This window comes from Notamacropus eugenii, chromosome 2 (assembly GCF_028372415.1).
Source record: "Notamacropus eugenii isolate mMacEug1 chromosome 2, mMacEug1.pri_v2, whole genome shotgun sequence".
Lineage (NCBI taxonomy): Eukaryota > Metazoa > Chordata > Mammalia > Diprotodontia > Macropodidae > Notamacropus > Notamacropus eugenii.
In genome coordinates, this window is record NC_092873.1 from 111,416,630 (window position 1) to 111,431,107 (window position 14,478).

Genomic DNA, 14,478 nt, shown 5'->3' on the forward strand with positions numbered 1-14,478 from the left:
AAAAAAAGAAAAGCATGAAAAAATAAACAAAAAGAAAAAAATGATTCAATCTGCACTAAGACTAAGACTTCAGTTCTCTCTCTGGAGGTAGATAGCATTTTTCATCATGAGTCCTTTCGAATTGCCTTGGATCATTATGTTGATCATTGTTACTATGTTGCTGCTACTGTGTACAATGTTTTCTTGGTTCTGCTTACACACTTTGCATCAGTTCATTTAAATTTTTCTATGTTTTTCTGAAACCATTTCCTTCATCATTTCTTATAGCACAATAATATTCTATTATAATCATACATGACAACTTGTTCAGCCATCCTTACAATTCATTGGCATCCCTTCAAGTTTCCAATTTGTTATGCAAAACAATATAATTTATATTTTTAGCCTCAGAGGCTGAGATAGATGGATCCTTAAAGCTTTTCTAGGCTAATCCTTTAATTTTACAGATGAGGAAATTGAGGCTTGGAGAGATTGACCTAAAATGTCATAGCTAGGGCAGCTAGGTGGTATGGTGGATAGAGTGTGGGCTTGAGTCAGGAAGACTCATCTTCCTGAGTTCAAATCTGGCCTCAAACACTTCCTAGCTATGTGACTCTGGGCAAGTTACTTAACCCTGTTTTCCTCAGTTTCCTTGTCTGTGAAATGAGCTGAGGAAGGAAATGGTAAATCATTCCAGTATCTTTCCTAAGAAAACCTCAAATGAGGTCATGGAGAATCAAACACAACTGAAAAAAAAAGACTGAACAATAACGAAGTCCCACAGGTGACATAACTGGGAAATTAATTCAAGTCTTTTGCCTCCAAATACAGTGCTCTTTTCTCTGCAGGGTGAAACTTATTGTTGTCCAATAGGTCCAAACCCAAGTCTCACTTGGTCATTGTTTAGGTTTCAATAGCCAGAGTAAGGGTAAATAGCAATTGTTTCTGTTTTGGTCAGAAATCCTGAGAATCTTCCCCTCCCAGACTGATTTTTTTCTTTTGACTAAAGAGACCATTTCCTGCGTCATTTCTTACCTAGCCTTAATCACCAAATGGGCACTGCCTCAGACAAACTGAGACCTGGGAAGTATCTTAGCTTAAAAAGGCCAGGGTCTCCCATTGTATCCAGTTGTCTTGATCTAGATCTTGCCTCTGGGCCTAGATGGCTCCAGAGAAGACAAGGAGCTAGTGACTTTGCTCAGCCCTCCCTCACTTGAATCCAATTCACTTGCAAGTCAAAACATCACCTTCCTGATGTCATTTGTCCACTTCAAGAATGAAGGACAAACAATAACAATTTTTTCACTGCAACGTAGTGTTTTTCCTGATGCCTAGGCCAGTATGTGTGTGTGTGTGTGTGTGTGTGTGTGTGTGTGTGTGTGTGAGTGTGTGTGTGTGTGTTTATTTTCCTATTAATGACGCTGAATCTCATGCTTTGGAAACAGGGCTAGACTCTCCATTTGAGAGTCATTTAGGGTGGACCTGTTCCAGGGCTATGCAGGAAGTTGCACATATAGCAAAGGGTGAAGGTCAAATGCTTAACTCTGAAAATAGTCAAGCCTTTATTTCTGAAATGCCTTCAGAATTGGCCTTAAGTATATTTTTAGATAAAATCGGCCCCCATTTGCTGCTGGCCAGGGCCATCCCAGGTCGTCCGCAACTTGACCCCTAGCACCTTGATCCTGTGCACACCAGTATGGTGGCAGGTCCCAGATTTCAAGGTGGGAGGGGTTAATCTGAGATCTTCATGAGTTTCAGTATGTCCTTTGTATTTTAACAATGAGAGGAAACTAGACATTGTTGAAGGAAATTCTCAGGGTTGCAGTTAGGACGTTCGACAGTGGTTTTTAGGTGCTGGTTTGGCTGATGGGTGTCTAAAAATAAACTGGTTTTTATGTTTTCCACCTTGTGTGCCCAGTTAAGTTTCAAGGAAATTTGTAGTTTAAAAAAAATGTGGAGGTAAAACCAAAAGGGGAAAAACCGTTATGGACTCAGAATGTTAGAGATAGAAGATGCCTTAGAGAACATTGGGCCTAAGCCTTTCACTTAAAAGACGAAAAAAAAAAAACTTTGAGTGTCAGAGAGGGGTCTTTGTGCTCCAGGTCACACAGCATTTTTTTCATAGAACCAGAACTAACATCTAGGTCTTCAGACACCCCACTGACATCCTACCATGCTGAAAAGGGATGGCCTCACATGCCATAGTGTAGCACTTTCTGCTCACCTGACATCTGCTCAACCCTCAATTAAAAACCCTAAGAATTCTAACTCCTTTGCACCTGGAATCTCCAAGCACATTTTAAATGAATATAGTTGAGCTGATGGTCCAGCTGCCTCTAGGAAGACTCCCATAACTAGAGGTTTATAGATCCCCTAGAATTCAGCCAGTAACCTCTCAATAACTCTGGGACTTCGAGCACATTGTTTATATATTTTTTTCTCCCGTTAGATTCTGAACTCCTTTAAGCAGGGTCTAATATTTGCTTTTCTTTGTAACCCAGAGCTTAGCACAGTACTTGGCACATATTAGGCACTGAATAAATGCTTGTTGACTTTCCCTAATGTAATTTCTAATTTTACCCTTTAAGGCTACTGGGAAACATTGCCCTTTACACAGAAAGAGGACCTATGAATCACCGCCCTCCACATGCACCTCCTTTAACTCAGCCAAGTTAGCAAGAGGGACCTAGGTACAAGGGATCAGGTACTCAGACGGTGGAGAGGTTATTATTTTAGGGCCTCTGTTCTGCTGAAGGGGAGTAGGGAAATACAAAGTAGAAAAGAAGTATGAGCTTCTTTTCTCTCCAAGATCTCAATAGTACTTAAGTAGCCCCACATTGCAAAGTACTAGCCATCTAAATATTGTCCAACTAATGAATGGGAAAGGGTAGCTATCTGAATTTAGTTGCTGGAGGGATAAGTACAAGGATTCCTGCAGGAATATCCACATTTTGAAGAATAAAACATTAGTAGGGGAGAAATGTATGCCTTTCTCTCCAATTCCAACTGTATCACCTCCTCTCTCCACTAAGTTAGGCAGCAAGGGAAGGGAAAGGAGGGCCTGAAAGTGTCAGAGATGCCAAGAGCTCTAAGCCTCTCTGTTAAATTCCTTGCTTCCAGGGCCCCTAGAATGGTTTCCAAATGAGGAAGTGAGCTTGTGCTGGGCAGCAAATCCAGTGACGAGGAATGTGTTTGGGGCATAAGGGGCAATTAATAATCTAGTTAAAGAGTAACCCTAGTAGAGTGTTTAGACTGACCTTTTTCCCCTATAGTTTTTCTCTTCTTTTCTTTCTGGATACAGTATAGAATTAATGCCCTTCTGAAAGTTATATTTATATGTTTACATTATCTAACAATGAGACACATTTACATATATTTTAATTAATAATAGCTAGCATTTGTAAGGTTGACAACATACTGTAAATATATTATCTTATTTGATCTCAACAACCCTATATGAGGTTGTTGCTATTGTCACCCTCATTTTACAGAACAAAAAACTGAAGCAGATGGAGATTAAGTGGCTTAAGGACAGTCACTGAAGCCTCTGAAGCTGGATCTAACTCAAGTCTGCCTGATTCCAAGTTCTGGGCCCTTATTCACTATGCCATCTAGCTACATACACATATGTGCATATATACATACGTATATATGATAAAAGAGATATTAAGATGTATATATGCATAAAGGTATGTGTTATAATGGATAGAGTGATGAATTTTCACTCAGGAAGATCTGAGTTCAAATTCTGCATCAGACTTTTTTTTGATGTGTGACCTTGGGTGAGTCACTATATTTCTTTATCTGTAAAATGAAGAGACAGAACTCAAGAGCCTTTTGGAAGTTTAAATTTAAGATCACACACACTATCATATCATATATATATGTGTGTATATGTGTGTGTATTTGTGTATATGTTGTATCTTTATGACAGCTGACATCTGCTGGAACCTCAATCAAAAGCCTTGAGAATTATAACTCCTTTGCCCCTGGGATCTTCCAGTACATTTTAAGTGAATGCGGGTTGAGCTGATGGTCCAGTTGCCTCTAGGACGACTCCTGTAACTAGAGATTTACAGAACCCCTAGAATCCATCCAGTAACCTCTCAATCCCTGTATACAGGGATACATACATACATACAGGTTCAACATATATATATGTCATATATATATGTTGAACCTGTATGTATGTATGCGTATATATGTGTGTGTGTATTTTAAATCATGAAAAGGACTGAAACTCTTTCTTTTGTCTCACTAGCTATTTTCTAAAGTCACTTTGAGTCTATCTCCATAGGACCAGATAACGTGCTTTATATACTTTTATCATCATTGGTTCACATTTAATGGAATCCTTTGAGCATTTTACAGAATTTATATACTTCAATGGATTCTTGGTCTTATTAATGTGAGTACAGTTATCCTTTCCATATCACAACTTTCTCCATCACAATTTCAATATATTGTGGGTCAGTATAAGAAGTTAAATGGAAATTTGGGGGGAGTTTTGCAGAAGCCACAGATGATACAGAAAAAGTTTAGGAACTCAGAAAAGCATAAAATATATGTAGAGTGTTATACAATATCAAGCCAAATTTTACAATAAGGTACTATAAACACTCCATAAAAGAGAAAGAAAAAATTCAGACTTCTCCAGTATGAAGGGAGGACCAACACACCTCTAATCCCTGCAATATGGAATGGATCACTATACTCCCTTTACTTATTCAAACTGTAACCCATCTACTCCTTTATATCTTGTTTATGTCATCTCACAAATTGTTCCATACAGGATCTACCAAGTGTATTAGAGGGCTTATTTTAGTTTTTTTGTATTCCATGTGTACCAGAGTTGCCTACGGGCTATCACTATGTTGTTTTTTACTCTTATTCCATGACCAACCGATCTTTGTTTTCTCATATATTTCCTGGACAATATTTTTTGCCTCAATTATGAAAAAAGTCATCATTAGTAATATTTGCCTGCCCACTTAAGTCCATCATACATCTCTTTCCATTACCTTTTGGGTCATCTACTATTCTGACTTTTCAGAAATTGTGATGTTTGAGGATTCACAGCCATGTAGCATTAACAGAAGAAAACTAATGGTAAAATATGCTTTGTGTTTGTGTTTGTGTGTGTATGTGTGTGTGTATGTAAAGGAGTATTTTTAAAGTGTTACCCAATTTTTCACATAAAATTCAACCTGTCCTATCGCATTTATCAAGACCTACTTATTCAAGGTCTACCTTCAATGTCTTCCCAAGATATGAGTATTAGTAGATGAACCCAATGGGCTATTTATCCATTTGGATGTCATAATCTAAGTCAAAGAGGTCCATATATCCTCAAAAGGTATGTGGAGAGATTTCAGGGGATCCATGAATTTAAGAACTATTTTCACAACTTTATTTCAATATAACTAGTTTCCTTTCAAATCTTATATATTTCATTTTATGCATTTAAAAACATTATTATGAGAAGGGCCCATAAACTTCACCAGACTGCCCAAGGGGTCTATGACCAGAAAAAAATGTAAGAAAAGTAAAAACCCTTAAGAACTTCTAGTCTAGACAATGAAGGAATTCTTTGTCCAATTGCTTTTTTCTGTCTCTTTTGAATGGCCTTGGATGTCATTTGGGGGTTTCATAGTGTTTGTGATCTTGGTGCAATCACAATATCATCTGCAAAAATAAACATCTTGAGGATGTTTCTTCTATTACAGGGGTTCTTAATCTGGGATCTATGAAGTTTTTTCTAAGTGTTTCAATGACTATGTTTTAACATATTTGATTTCCTTTGCAATCCTATATATTTTATCTTATGAATTTAAAAATATTAATCTGAGAAGGTCTCCATAGGCTTCACCAGATCGCCAATGGGACCTATGATACACACATACACACACACACACACACACACACACACACACACACACAAATGTTAAGGAACTATTTTCTAGAGGTGTAGTACTGCCCTGTGGATTGTACTTCCTTCAAATGGAAAAAAAAGGGTTAAGATCCCTAATCTACAAGGAATTCCTTCTCCATTTGTCTTCTACCCTGGTTGACCTCTAGAATCTCAGCAACTACCCTTTCCTTACTTGGTACTGATAATTAAAGAATTGGTCAACAAAGTTATCTGTGGTTGAATTTATCAAGTTTTTTTTTTATGATTTGTTCCTGTTCATGGAATATACTTTGTTGGAAGAGTGCTTAAGACCGTATTTTACTGAACTGAGACAAGTGCTTTCTATGGGTCAACATATCATAAAGAGTGACCAACTGTAAAATCATCATCCAATGATCCCTTGAGTCTTGCATTGTTCATAACTTTTGGTCAGTTGTATAATTGTGAAGATATTATCTATTATACAGAATTGTTTTGGAAATTCTACTCATTTCCTTCTTGTATTTTTATTAAAGACACTTTTAATATGTATGTAAATTATTTTTTGGGTGCAGTAGAAGTCCTAGCCTGGAAGCCCAAAGACCTGAGTTGGATTTCTATTACAGTTGTCCTTTACATATCACAGGGGTTAGGGGAGTTATATACCCCACAATCTGGAAAATATGCATAAAATTTTTTGTCCCTTCATATCAGGCAAAAAATCTGAATTTTTTCTTTTTTGCTTTTTTGGGGTATTTACAGTACTTTATTGTAAAATTTGGGTTAAGCATTTCTGAGTTTCTAATTTTTTTCTGTGTCATCCACTGGTCTAAGCATATTATTTGTGGCTTCTGCAAAACTCCCCCAAAATTTCCATTTACAGTAATTTCTCAAGCTGACCTGTGATATAGTGAAACCACAATGGGGAAAGTTGTGATGTAGAAGGGATAACTGTATGTAATGTTATTTAGATCTTCCCCACCAATTAATAGGCCTCAAGTACCTTTTGTTAATTTCTATTGAGTCACTGGGTCAGAGGGTCCTGCCCTCTAACTCTGAAAAGTGTATAAATACTCTAAGGTGAGGTTTTACTTTGGCACTTAATTTTTGGAAAAATGTTTGTTTGCTAGATGAGACTCTGGGAAGCTGCTAAGGAACCTCCTGGCTTTGAAAATTCAGATGTTGGTGCTTCTCTCTCTGTAACTATGCATGCATAGTCAGACAGCTGGATCTGTCTATTCATCTGTGATATATGTGTATATATATATTGCTTACAGTCAGACGGATAGTTGGAAGCCCTTTCTGTTGGTTGATCTTTGTTTCTCTATTTGTATTTTCCCTGAAGTTCAGAGTGCTGACCTTATCCCCTGAACTACATAAATGATATATGTGCTTGGTTAAAGTTGTTGATGGCCCCTCAAAAGTTGCTTTCCTTTTAGAAAAGCTTATCTAAGAACCTATACAGCAGCTCCTTCTGAGTATGTAGGGGTCCTTTCTGATAGACTGTACTACCTCTATCACCTGTGTGTCTTTAGCAAGTTGCAACCTCTATGCTCTTGAATCTCCTTATTTGTAAAATGGTGAGTGATCTTTCTGATACTGACTTCACAGAGAAGTACAAATCAAATAAGTAAACAATTTTTAAAAGAGATAATATAATTTCAAACTATAAGAGACTTCAGAGATCATCATGCCTAGTCTTCTCACTTTTTAGAGGAGGAAACTGATTTGAAATCATTCCTTCTCAGAGAGGAGAAGAAACTTACACAGGTTCAAACAAGTAGTGAGGTAACAAAGCCTGGACTCAAGCCTAGGTTCTCTGACTTGAAATATCTCATTGGCTTTCCAGATCTCATGCTCTTCTCCATTGCTACTATGATAATGCTGCATCTTCAATAGTGCTTTGCAAACTATAAGGGGTTAGGCAGATATAAGATGGTTAAGAAAATTATTGATGTGGGCATCATTTCTGAATTATGTGTCTTTGCACTTTCAGATCAGAACTTATCCAAGCAAGGTCAAAGTCAACACAAAATTAGAAGAAAAGATGAGCAGAAAACATGAAAAGCAGTCACAACAAGTTTTTGGACAGTGTCCTTATTACTGTTGTTTTCTATGATAGATCACAGAGATAATATAGTTCACATGATTTTTGTTAACCCTGAAGGAGTACAGAACATTGTTTTTCAGCAATGTATATAAAATGTATCTTTGCATACATCTTTGCTTGAGAGTCTTCAGCCTCACAGTTTTTCATTTCTCTGAAGATCTGAGTTCATATGGTCCATATGGTAAAGTTCATGGGGAATAATAATAATTTACATTTCTAGAGCATGTTATAATTAATAATAACAACATAAATTTCTATGGCACATTAAAGTTTGCAAAGTGCCTTACCTATGTTATCTCATTATATATACACAATATATATGTATATGTGTATGTATGTGGAAGTAAGAGTAGTAGTAGAATGTTGAAAAGACCAGGGCAAGTCAATTCATTTCTGTGGGCCTTGATTTCCTTATATGCAAAATAAGGGTACGAGACAAGATGCTTACTAAGGTCTTCTAGATATTTAAAGTTTTAGAATTCTAAGTATCTTAACAGAATACGGAAAGGTACATTATTTCCAGTTTGGAAATTTCTATCTCTTCCTTCCTTCCCATCAGAAATCTGGCAATTTTTGGAGAAGAACACAGCTATCCTTCCACTCATTCAATTTTGTGCTACTGGAATCAGTCTCCATTTCTCACTCTTTCTCACTCCTATTATTCAATCAGTTCCTAAATCCTATCACTTCTGTCTACAATATTTCTTACAGTTCTCTCTGTTCATACAGCCCCCACCCTAGATCAGTCCTTTATCACTTCTCTCCTGGACTATCCATCAATGGCTTCCTAATTGACTTCCTCCTTTCCACAAGTTTCTCAAACTCTCCAAGCATCCTTCAAATAGCAACCAAAATGTTTTACCTGAAAAGCAAATCTGACTGTTCCTGTTGTTCAGTCATTTCAGTTGTGTTCCACTCTTGGGGACCCCATTTGGGATTTTTTTTGGCAGATTCTGGAGTGGTTTGTCATTTCCTTCTCAGCTCATTTTCCAGATGAGGAAACTGAGGCAAATATGTTTAAGTGACTTGCCCAGGGTCACACAGCTACCTAGTGTTTGAGGTCAGATCTGAATTCCAGAAAATGAATCTTCCTGACTCTAGGCCAAGCACTCTATCTACTGCACCACCTAGTCTGATCATGCTACTCATTTAATCAATAAACTCCCATAGCTCCCTCTCACCTTAGATCAATTACAAGGTTCTGTTTAATTTTTATAGCTCTTCACAATCTAGCCACGCTTACCTTTCTAACCTGATTGTAAATACCTCATCTTCTTACACTATGTAATCCAGTCAAACTATCTTGTTATTCCTTACGTAACTCTCCATTTCCTATCTTCTCACCTTTAACCTGGTTCTCCCCATGCCTAAAATTTATTATCACATCTCCATCTTTTAGAATCTCTAATTTCTTTCAAAACTCTGTTTGATCAATGTCTACCACATGAAGTCTTTCCTGATGTCCCATCACGCTCAAAAAAAAATGTTTTATATCAATTTAGTATATAGATAGGGTTCCAAGTCTTAGCACAGATTTAAAAGCTTAAAACTGTGTTAAGATTTTTGGAACACATTGTGAATATTTTATATGTTCTTATTTATGTATGTTATACCATCTAATGAAATGTAAGCTTCTTGAAGACAAGTTCTATTTTGGCTCTTTCTTTGTATCACTGGAGCTTAGCACAGCGCCTGGCACATGATAGACATTTAATATTTTTCAGTTGATAGATATTAAGATATAGTATCATAAGATTAAAAGTGGTAAGTGTTGTCCTAATTTTCATAAAAGGGAACATAATAATGTTAAAAATGAGTCTGATTTTACTTCCTGGCAAAATTCTATGATATATGACTAAAAGGTGGTTGATGAATGGCTAGAAAGGAAGAGACAGCCACAAAGTACCAAAATTAATTCATCAAGAAAAAGATATAACATTTCTTTCCTTTCAATCTTTTTTTAAAGGGGGTTACCAGGACCTCTTAGGTATTTGCTATAACTATTAACAAACAGTTTACTTAGATTTTAACAAAGTATTTAATAGTCTCATATCATTATGGTGAAGCAGATGGAGAGATATGAATGATCTGATAAATGCATTCATTAATAGATTGAATGATTAGACACAAAGACATCAGTCAACAAACATTTATTGAGTGCCTACTATATACCATGCACTGTGCCAGGTACTAGAGACACAAAGACACAAATAAAACAGTCCCCATACTAAAAGACCTTATATTTGACGTCATTTTGGACGAAGGCCTCCTCCAAGTGGATTGCTACCCCTGAAATCTATTCTTGATCTAATGTTCCATATTTTTTTATCAATGACTTGGATGAAAGCTTGGTCAGAAAGCTTATCAAATTTTCATTGCCTATAGGTAGGACAACTAATGTATATCATGGTGGTCAAGTTGCAAAACATTCTGCAAAAGTTAGAATGTTTGTCTGAATCTGGTAAGATGAAATTTAATCAGGATGAAGGTAAAGTCATATACTTGAATTAAAAATAATAAATCTCATCAGTACAAAGCAGGGGAGGCATTCCTAGATTTTATCTGAAAAACATCTAGTTAGAGGATTACCACCTCAGTTTGGATCAATGTAATGGCAATTTAAATGGGAAGATCTTTCCTATTCATTGATAGGCCCATATGACTTCCTTGTGTCACATGGAAGCCTGAGTCACATGAGTCTATTGTGAGAGGAGCTTGTTGAATGGGCAGAATAGGAAAGATGGAATAGGAAGAGATGGACCTAGAGTAGAACTGGGAGGAAATTGGTCAGATCAGTCAGAACTGAGGGAGAAAGAAGGCAGGCAGCTGGCTAGTATGAGTGGGAGAGCTTGTTTGTGATTTTGTTTAAGGAAGTTTGTTTGTAATTTGTTTAAGGGAGTTGGTTTGTGGGAGGCTTAACAGAAGGAAGGCTTGGGGATGGTATTGCCCTCTGCATTGTTATTGTGTATAGATTTCTTTGTTACTATGGTGGATTTGGCTTTGTGGTGTTTGAATAAATGTCTTGGTTCTATCTTCCATGTGGAGAGTCTGTTGTATTTCACAATTCAGAATTGTGCTTCCATGTACATAGCCATCCATAGGCACTCTGAATATCACATTGGCTCTACAATCAATGGTGTGATACAGCAGCCAAAAAGACAATTCAATATTAAACTATGTGAAGAATGATAATATCTCGGAAGAAGGACATGATAGTGGCATTGTATTTTGCCCTGGTCCAGTCAGGCCATATCTAGAGGGTTGTGTTTCATTCTGGGTGTCATATTTTGGAAAGAAATTATGACAGTCAAATGGAATAATATTTGTAAAGTGTCTGGCACATAGTAGGTGCTTAATAAATATTTCTTTCTTTCATGGATCCCTTTGGCAGTCTATTTTACAGATAATGTTTTTAAATGCATAAAATAAAACAGGATTACAAAAGAAAATGATTAAATTGAAATATAGTTATCAAAATATCTTTGAAAAACTAAGTTCACAGATTCTAAGTCAAGAATCTCCAACTTAGATACAGATATGATAGTTATTTTTTTTCCTTTTAAATAATATTTTGTTTTCCCAATTAGATATAAAGACAATTTTTAACATTCTTTATTTAAATAAAATTTTTGAGTTCCAAATTTTTTCCCTCCTCCCTAAGATGGTAAGAAATCTGATATAGGTTATATATGTGCAATATGATTGCTATCCTGAATCATTTGAAGGACTGTTGCTTGGGAGATGGAGAACCATACCAATAAAAGAACAAGAGGTAGAAGGTGAAAAAAAAGCAAAATGAGGCTTGATTTAAGGGAAAATTTCCTAATAGAGCTGTAGTAACTGTAATGGGCTGCCTTGGGATTGTTATGGAAAGGACAGAGACATGTGGATAAGATGATTGTGTAATAGGTAGATTTAAACAGGTCATGGCTTCCCCCACATTAGAAATCTTCATACTGTTCAATGAAGAGTTGGTCAGGTATCCTGTAACAAGGAACCTCACTGATATGTACCCTGAACTAGATGACCTCTGAGATCCCTTCCAACTCTGAGTTTTTGTGATACTCTCTGGATATCTTTGCCTTAGATTTTTCATGCAGCACCAGATATAGTACTAAGCAAAATACGTTGTTGTTGTTCAGTCACTTTCAATCATATTCAACTCTCCATGACCTTAGTTGGGGTCTTCTTGGCAGATATACTGGAGTGGTTTGCCATTTCTTTCTTCAGCTCATCTTACAGATGAGAAAACTGAGGCAAACAGGGTTAAGTGACTTGCCCAGGGTCACACAGCTAGTGTATCTGAGACAGGATTTAATTCATGAAGATGAGCCTTACTGTCTCCGGGCCCAGCACTCGATTATTTGCCCCACTTAGCTGTCCATAAATAATGCCCTCAATAATAATATTCCCATTTGATCAATAAAATGGGATTTATGATATGTATTTATCTTATAGATAGATAAGATAGAGCTTGGAAATGAGATAAATAAAGCAAGAAGGCTTTGCGAAATCCAGTAGGCAGCAGAGTATGATAGAAAGAGCACTGACTAGGATTTGAATTTAAATCATGACTAATACTATAGATAGTACCAGTGTGACCTGAGACACATCATCTTGGAGCCTTTGTTTCTTAACCTGTAAAATGAGGATGTTGGGCTGTGTAACATCTAAGGTCCTTTCCGACTCCTGATCTATGAACCTGGCATATAGTGCTAGAGTGCCTAATAAATGCTTATTCACTGACTGATTTCACAGATACAAGGAGCTTTTCTCTTGTTCTTAGTTCAGACTCTCAACCTATCAAGCATAATATGATTTAAAACTGGAGAAATGTTAGTAAAAATTTTTATGAAAAAGGAAACCGAGACCTAGGAAAAAGTGTGCTGGCAAATGCTTAACAACTAGCTCTCAAAAAATAATGTATATACAACAAGCTTTCCAGTTGAATCTGCAATGTTAACATTTTCTCCATGACTTTCTTAAGTCAACACCAATAAAGCAAGGCTCATTTGAAGAGTTTGCATCTCCTAATAGGATTGAGCTAGCTCCTGTACACTGCTGTTTGGAGAGATTAAATGAGTGGCCCAAGGTCTCACAAATAGTAACAAAGCAGAATTTAGACCCAGGTCCTCTGATTCCAAAATCAAAGCCCTTCCCACTATATGACATTGGCTTGATCTGAGTAAAGCCCATGAAGACCTACACATAACAAGCGAAGTACTAGCCTTACAGATTAGAACACAGGACAAATCAATGTAAATCCAATCAGTGTTCTTAGCAGTTTACCTACCACAAAGTATCACTGGCCCCCATTGAGACTATACAGAAGACTAGACATTCAATTGCACTGAGGTTTCAGACAACTTCTGTGTTGTAGAAAAGACTTTAGAAATCTCTGTGATCCTTACCCATAGGACCCTCATGCTATTATACTTTAGTTGTCACTCAGTTAACATTCCTGATTTAAAAAATTTCCTAGGCTGCACTTTCTGAATGAAAATGGCCCTAGCACCTTCTCAGCTAAAAGAAAAGTTTACAGGATCAGTCAAAACAAAACAAAAACTTATAGTATGGCCCTGAGGCAGTTAATCCCCAAATGGAGAAAAAAAAACCCAAACCCTTTCTCATATCCAAATAATCTTATCTTAGTCTGATTTCTAGAAAAATAAGACTCAGATTTACTGCTTCTGATCATGTTGGTTGGCATTCTTTTTCAAAGACAGAGATCCAAAAGCAATCTCCTCCCCACTTTCTTTCCTTATAAAACATTTGTAGAATTCAGTGACATCCAGACACATGGACAGAAAAAGGACAGGTAGAAAACTGAATGAATAGGTGAATTGATAGATAAATAGAGAGACAGACAGATAAATAGATGATAGACAGATACATATATACACATAGAAAGATCTCCATCTCAAGATCCATCTCAAAAGTTATTTCCCACAGAACATAAAATTTTTATCTCAAGCTCATCAACAAATGTGTACAAAAAACCAATTCAGCAACTCTCACCTCTCCCAGCTGCGGTTAAGTTCCTGTGATTCCACTCTCTATGGGCCACTCCTCCAAGGTATAACAAGAACCTCTGGACACAGCTTAACTCCCCAGGCAGTTGTCCTGAATGGGTAGGCGGAGCCTCCCAGGAATTCTCTTTAATCTTTCAATGCTTACAGCAGTGAGTTGGGAGAGGTGACCTACCTTCTTTGTCTTCCCTGCTAGACAGAAAAGCTAAGAGACCAGTGTGAGTGCATGTGTGGTCAGAGGGAAGGTGGGGGTGGCAGGAGGGGGAGGGGAAGTAATATGGGAACAGTAATAAATATGAAATCCTCTCCACATGATTTCCTGTATTTGGTGCATGGAGCCTCTCTCACACCTCCCAAGGGAAAAGGCAGATTTAAATTTTTCCTTTAGCTTTTGGAAAGGACTGAATAAACACCAGGAAATATCCTTGATAGCTACAGTAAGCAAAGAGGATGACAGTTCACAGAATAGG

General features: G+C 37.0%; 1 protein-coding gene across 1 annotated transcript in view; it reads right to left on the reverse strand.

Moving 5' to 3' along the window:
- The window catches only part of ADGRF5 (adhesion G protein-coupled receptor F5), a 151,498-nt gene extending 137,386 nt beyond the window's left edge, over nt 1–14,112 (reverse strand). The window contains exon 1 of the mRNA XM_072642374.1: nt 13,998–14,112. The gene's annotated coding sequence lies outside the window, so the exon portion shown is untranslated. The remainder of the gene's footprint in view (nt 1–13,997) is intronic.
- Between the last annotated feature and the right edge of the window lie 366 nt (nt 14,113–14,478).